The sequence below is a fragment of the Cherax quadricarinatus genome, chromosome 15 (assembly GCF_038502225.1).
Source record: "Cherax quadricarinatus isolate ZL_2023a chromosome 15, ASM3850222v1, whole genome shotgun sequence".
NCBI lineage: Eukaryota > Metazoa > Arthropoda > Malacostraca > Decapoda > Parastacidae > Cherax > Cherax quadricarinatus.
The window spans coordinates 4835186-4843513 of record NC_091306.1 but is presented as its reverse complement, the minus strand read 5'-3'; positions in this window follow the sequence as shown (position 1 = coordinate 4843513).

Genomic DNA, 8328 nt, shown 5'->3' with positions numbered 1-8328 from the left:
ATGTTGGCGCCTCTATCCTGGAGCCCTTCTGTACACGGTTGCCAAGTCCTCTTCGCAGCTATTGTTACTTTTATTATTATTACTAATAGTATTATTATTATTATACATGGAGAGGGTTTCGGGGGTCAACGCCCACGTGGCCCTGTCTGTGACTAGGCCTCGCAGGGTTTGATCAACCAGGCTGTTACTGCTGGCCGCATGTAAACTGACGTACGAACCACAGCCCAGATGATCATGTACTGACTTTAGGTGCCTGTCCAGCGCCTTCTTGAAGACAGCCAAAGGTCTATTGGTAATCCCCCTTATGTATGCTGGAAGGCAGTTGCACAGTCTTGGGCCCCTGACACTCATTGCTTTTCTTGGGGGGAATGTTGCACCACCTGCTGAGTCTTTTGCTTTCGTAGGGAGTGATTTTCGTGTGCAAATTTGGTATAAATCCCTCTAGGATTTTCCAAGTGTATATTATTATGTATCTTTCTCGCCTGCGTTCCTGGAATACAAGTGAAGGGACTTCAACCGTTCCTAGTAATTTAGGTGTTATACCGTACTTATGTGGTCTGTGAAGGTTCTATGTACATTCTTCAGGTCGGCAATTTCACCTGCCTTGAAAGGCGCCGTTAGTGTACAGGAATATTTCAGCCTAGAGAGAACAAGCGATTTGAAGAGAATCATCATGGGCTTGACGTCGCTAGTTTTGAAGGTTCTCATTATCCATCCAATCATTTGTGGTCTTTGAAAGTGAGATCCTCTGACACTATCACTCCCAGGTCAGTCACATTATTTTTTCGCACTATTGTGTGGTTGGAATTTATTTTATACTCTGATATAGCTTTAATTTCTTCGTGTTTTTCATATCGTAGTAATTGAAATTTATCTTCGTTGAACTTCATATTGTTTTCTGCGGCCAATTTATAGATTTGGTTAAAGTCCGTTTGGAATCTTACAGTGTCTTTGATGGAGGACACTATCATGCAAACTCGGGTGTCATGCACAAAGGAAGACACGGAGCTATGGCTCACATCTCTGTCAGAAATGAAGATACGGAATGGGATGAGGGTCAGCACTGTGCCTTGTGGAACAGTGTTTCACTGTAGCCACCTCAGACTTTACTCTTTTTACTATTACTCTTTATGTTCTGTTCATTAGGAAGCTATAGATCTATCTACCAACTTTTCCCGTTATTCCTTTATCATGCATTTTGTGCGCTATTACACCATGGTCGCAAATTTATTACTATTTTTTATTATTATTGTTATTATCACTAGCATTATTGTTCGTTGTGGTTGTGTTATATTCATGGGGAAGCGCTAAACCAGTGGTGGTCATACAGCGTCTGTGAAATGGGAGGTAACCAGGTTTGATCCGAGGGAAAAAAAAAGGAGAGACTAGCTCCAGCTCCTTGGATCACGAGCCTAGACACAGAGGTTATCCCACAGTCACTAATAACAACGGATATAGCCCCACTCCACAAAGGTGGCAACAAAGTAACAGCAAATAATTACAGACCGATATCTTAACGTCTCACATTACAAAAAAATATCTGAAAGAATTCTAAGATCGCCAACCATTTGGATTCCCAACAACTGCACAACCCTGGCAGCATGGGTTTAAAGCAGGTTGGTTGATCCTGCCTCTCGCAACTACTGGACTATTATGACATGATTAATGCACTGGAGAACAAACAAAACGCAGATGTAGTATACACAGCTTTTTTACCTTCTAACCAACAGAACACAATGAGTAATTGTAAATAGAGTTAAGTCAGAGGCTGCAACAGGAGAAAAGTTGTTCCACAAGGTACAACACTCGCCCCTATTTTTTCTCATCCTCATATCTGACATAGACAGAGATGTAAACCATAGCATCGTGTTTTCCTTTGCAGACGACACTACAATTTCAATGAATGTCGTCCAATGAGAATACTGTAAATCTCCAAGTGGGTATAAATCAAGTGGTAAAGTGATCCACAGAAAACAACATGATGTTTAATGAGGATAAATTTCAGTTACTCTTTTATGGAAATTTTGAGGAAATAAAACCTGGAACGGAACATAAAGCAAATTCTAATCACTCCACCCACGAAATCGTATTAACACGATTGCAAACAAATCATGGAACGGGTGAGGCTTGAACCCATGGCAAGAGAGTCCTACTCACAGGTCAGTGTGTTAACGCACTGGCCTGTGAGTTTTAGTTATGTAGGCGACACATCCTAGTGGGACTGATACTAAATGTGAACACAGAAATCATTTCCTACAAAAGCAAAAGACTCGACAGACGGTGCAACGTACCCCTAATAAAAAGCAGGAGTGCTGTGAGTACAGTTTAGTTTAATATGTTTATTATGCACCCCATACCCATCCTGTGGGCGGTAGTCAAAAGATTACAGAGGTACATAATTGGTCCAGGGACTGGACTCCAAAGTTTTGATAGCTGAGCAAGTTACAGAGGTAATGAACTCACAATTTACAAAGGTAATGAACTCACAATTTACAAAGGTAATGAACTCCAGGTAGGTCTGGTCACAATCATGACAAGTTACAAAGGTATTTACAGATTACAGAGGTACGTAATGGGTCCAGGGACTGGGCTCCCAAAGTTTTGATAGCTGAACTAGGTACAAAGGTAATGAGCTCACAAGTTACAAAGGTAATGAATTCTGTAAGAATGGTTACTTACGTTTATACATGGCTACAATCATGAACAAATTATAGTGTAATGAGCAATTCACACTTCCACACCCGGTCACAACTGTAGTGAGTTATTGGTGCAAATATTGATTGTTGAGACACACACACACACACACACACACCACACACACACACACACACACACACACACACCACACACACACACACACACACACACACACTCACACTCACACACACACACACACACACACACACACACACAGTTTAGTTTAATATCTTTATTATGCACCCCATACCCATCCTGTGGGCGGTAGTCAAAAGATTACAAAGGTACATAATGGGTCCAGTGGCTGGACCCCAAAGTTATGATAGCTGAACTAGTTACAAAGGTAATGAACTCCAGGTAGATCTGGTCACAATCATGGCAAGTTACAGAGGTAATGAATCAGCCTCACTCCTATACATGGTTACAGTCATGAACAAATTACAAAGTAATGAACCACTGATACGTCCACACCTGGTCACAATTGTAATGAGTTATAAATACAATTATTAAGTGGATCATACACCCACACTAGCGCGCGCGCACATACACACAAGAGGGCGCACGCACGGACATGTGCACACGAGCGTACAAATATATGCATACACACAAGGACGCACACCCACACACACACACACACACCCACACACACCCACACTCACACACCCACACCCACACCCTCACACACACCCACACACACACCCACCCACACACACACACACACACACACACACACACACACACACACACACACACACACACACACACACACACACACACACACAAGAGATTAGTGCAGAAGCTAGAGCATCAGGCGCATATAACAGGAAGGGCACTGCAATGGATCAGAGAATACCTGACAGGGAGGCAACAACGAGTCATGGTACGTAATGATGTATCACAGTGGGCACCTGTGACGAGCGGGGTCCCACAGGGGTCGGTCCTAGGACCAGTGCTATTTTTGGTATATGTGAACGACATGACGGAAGGGTTAGACTCAGAAGTGTCCCTGTTTGCAGATGATGTGAAGTTAATGAGGAGAATTAAATCTGATGAGGACCAGGCAGGACTTCAAAGAGACCTGGACAGACTGGACATCTGGTCCAGCAAATGGCTTCTCGAATTTAATCCTGCCAAATGCAAAGTCATGAAGATAGGGGAAGGGCACAGAAGACCACAGACAGAGTATAGGCTAGGTGGCCAAAGACTGCAAACCTCACTCAAGGAGAAAGATCTTGGGGTGAGTATAACACCGAGCATGTCTCCGGAAGCACACATCAATCAGATAACTGCTGCAGCATATGGGCGCCTGGCAAACCTGAGAACAGCATTCCGACACCTTAGTAAGGAATCATTCAAGACACTGTACACCGTGTATGTCAGGCCCATACTGGAGTATGCAGCACCTGTTTGGAACCCGCACTTGATAAAGAACGTCAAGAAACTAGAGAAAGTACAAAGGTTTGCGACAAGGTTAGTTCCAGAGCTAAGGGGAATGTCCTATGAAGAAAGATTAAGGGAAATCGGCCTGACGACACTGGAGGACAGGAGGGTCAGGGGAGACATGATAACGACATATAAAATACTGCGTGGAATAGACAAGGTGGACAAGGACAGGATGTTCCAGGGAGGGGACACAGAAACAAGAGGCCACAATTGGAAGTTGAAGACACAAATGAGTCAGAGAGATAGTAGGAAGTATTTCTTCAGTCATAGAGTTGTAAGGCAGTGGAATAGCCTAGAAAATGACGTAGTGGAGGCAGGAACCATACACAGTTTTAAGACGAGGTTTGATAAAGCTCATGGAGCGGGGAGAGAGAGGGTCTAGTAGCAACCGGTGAAGAGGCGGGGCCAGGAGCTAGGACTCGACCCCTGCAACCACAAATAGGTGAGTACAAATAGGTGAGTACACACACACACACACACACACACATGGTAATGCATTATTTACAGCTAGCAAAGTCAGGGTATTTCTCCAGAATGGTCTGTAATATACCACTGTGGATAAAGTACTTTGCCATTTCTTGAACATTTCTGAGTGAGTTGTTTCTAAATTCATTAATTTGATCACACTCCAGTACATAATGATGCAAGGTGTGACAATAGTCCATCTGGCAAAGTTTACATTTCGTTTGGTCTACATCTGGTGGTGGTGATTTAAGCTGCCATAGATACTTGTAACCCAGCCGGAGCCGGGCAGTAGTGACATCCAAGAGTCTGCTTATCTTGTTGGATGCACCATAGACATGTGGCTCCTGAGTACACCAAACAGTAAAGACAATAAGTCCAAAACTATTCAACAGCCTTCCATCATACATAATGGGGATTACAAACACGCCCAGCTGTCTTTAAGAGGGAACTGGACAGATACCTAAAGTCAGTACTTAACCAGTCGGATTGTGGTTCATACACTGGATTGTGTGCGGCAGGCAGTATTAGCCTGGTTGACTAGGCTCTTACCCACCTGGTCATGGAACGGGCCGTGGGAGCGTTAACCCCCCAGAACACACTCCTGATAGGCATGTAGTGGGTTAGCTGAGCAGCGATGGGCGGGAGGCTGGTGGGAAAACTTGTGGCTGTAGTGGTTACTTTCGGTGAGTGGTAGTTGGGTGGCGGGGTGTCGATGATAAAGGGGGAGAGGTGGGCAGCTGAGACAGCCTCGGGCAGGTAGCTGCTAGCTCGGCAGCTGGTGCAGCCACTCTTGGGACTTGGAGTGAATGTCAGTAACGATAATGTGTTACCTGTCTTAAATACTGACAGTTTAAGACTGAGAGTTCCAGCAGCTGCATCCTGGACTCCTCCCTCGGTAGCGACCGTCGCTTAGTATCCCCCGTAGCTGTACGTTGGGTGAAAGATGTAAGGGTTAGGAATATGGCCCGATTTTTTATTTGTCCACTGTGGTACAGGTGTATCTCACGTCAGAGAGGTCTCGTAATTCTACCTGGTTTGGGTGGATCGCCCACATATCAAGGCATCCCAAAGGTACTCGTCCAGTATTATGTAACGCCCTGACTGGATTATTGTAGTGTTCCTCTAGGATTCAGGGTTCCCCAAAGTGGTCAGTATCGACCCTTAAGGGTCGATGGGACTACTGAAGGGGTCGATTAATGGCTGGGGGTTAAAACGAGGTCAGTAAATGTCTGGTGACGTGCTCTGTACTGTGTATTTGTTACCTTCTACCCTCCCCCGTGTCTCTTTTATTTCTCCTGTCTCTGGAAAAATATACACTTTGAGGACCTGGAGAAAATGCAGGTGTCTAACTGGATTCTTACACCACTTAACTTGGAAATACAAAATACAGACATTGGCTCTCAATTGCATAAAAAACTCATTAATATGACTATGAATCTCGAAGCAATAGCATTGTTCAGATGTTGAAGCTTAAGTGACTACTGGAGCAATGTAAATACTGATGCTAAATATCCCCCGGCTTTGTGCAATGGTTGAGCCATTTTTACTTGCTTTTCCAAGTTCGTACATGGCTGAAGCTGGTTTTAGCCATGCAGATGGAAATCTAACTAAGCAGAGGAGCAGACTGAACCTGGAAGAGCGTGGTGACTTACAACTAAAACTCACCAGTCACCAACCAGATATCAGTGTCCTTGTTGACGCTCATCAGCTGCATCCTTCATCAATATCAACAGTATCAGTAAAAAAAGAATATGTTAAGTCTTATATTTTTCATAATTTAAATATTACCTATTTTTTATGAAGTCATTATTGTTATTATTATCTATTATCATTATTCTTAGTGCTCTTAAAGTACTAATTATTAAATTAATTTCATGTAATAAATGTTTGGGGGTCGATGATTATTACAATCATGACTAAGTGCTAAACCCACAAGGGTCATAGAGGAGGGGTCGATGAGTTGGAGGGTCTGGGGACTCCTGCCTGCGTGATGCCGCTGGAAGATCAGACTTACTCTAGATCACGCAACGTTAAACTGTAACACTACCCTGTCTTCTGGATGTCGATATCCGATATCTTGATTGAAGATTCAGTGTCTATTCCACGATGATTCACAGGGACGTTGTTTAGGCATGTTAAACACCGACCTTCAAAATACTGTGGACAGTTCTTTCGTATACGTGTTTTGTCTCTGTACACCTTATGGAATGTTCAATTATTATTATTATTATAAAGAAGAAGCGCTAAACCACAAGGGCTATACAATGGACTGTTCAATACACAGTACACTCGTAGACTCGTTTCAGCATCACTCGACTTTACCAACACTCGTTCACGAAGATTCGCTCAATGACGTACCACGGTAGAGAGAATTACCGACGATGCCTCGTTTGACGGGTCACGGAATTTGCGTTTCAACGCAGTGTGCCCACTATTTCAGTCCTCTCCTTAATAACTATCTTAAAGTGGGTGAATCGCTACTACTACTGTAGTCTGTGGTTAAATAAGATCACAGACTAGAGTAAGGCTATTAGAACTCATATATGATCTTGCCTCGGCAACTCTCGTCTGCTACCTACCCAGTTTAGCCGCTACGCGCCCTCGGCTAACCAGTGAAGCCTTGAGCAAGGAGTTAAGAGAGGGTGCAAGGAGCTATGACTCCTCCCTGGAAGCACCACTAGGTGCTCCATTTCGATGAATACCATTCATCAGTCTTCATCAATGGCGCGCACTCATTAATAGTTTTCTCTTGCTTCCACTGATGGCAGAGAGAAAACATCACCTATATATTCAGAGACACATTTGTTGGTGTGTGACCAGCGTGTTTGTCAACTCCTACATAAACACACACACACACACCTGTAAACACAGACACACACACCTGTAACCACTCAGCACTTGTTGTTCATGAGTTTTGATGAATGAGACACTTGTACAACATTTGCGAATCTTTATTGTGGGAGTTTCCGAAATGTAACCAAGCGTTGCACAGGTGTTGTATAAGTGTTGTATAAGTGTTGCACAGGTGTTGTATAAGTGTTGTATAAGTGTCTTATTCATCAACTTGTCGCTTTTCTAAATCATATATATATATATACAAATATATATATATATATATATATATATATATATATATATATATATATATATATATATATATATATATATATATATATATATATATATATATATATATATATAATGTCGTGCCGAATATGTAAAACTGGTCAATTAGCAAGAACTCATTTTAAATTAAGTCCTTTCTGAATATTTCTTTTATACGTTTAAAGATATAATTTTTTCATTAATGTTAATGTTAAAATTTTTAATTTTGCACCAAAAGAATCTTAGAAAACTTACCTAACCTTATTATAACAACAGCAATTTATTTTAGCCTATCTCAGCTAAATATATTTTAGATTTATTTACAAAAATTTAATACTAAACAAACACAGTGAAATATATTTTTTTCGTTAGGTTCAGAATGATTTTGGCGAAATTATTGTATACACAAATTTTCGCTTGTCCTATATGGCAAGATGAGCGTTGCTATTTAAACCAAGATCGCAAGTTCTACCTATTCGGCACGACATATGTATATATATATATATATATATATATATATATATATATATATATATATATATATATATATATATATATATATATATATATATATGTCGTGCCGAATATGTAAAACTGGTCAATTAGCAAGAACTCATT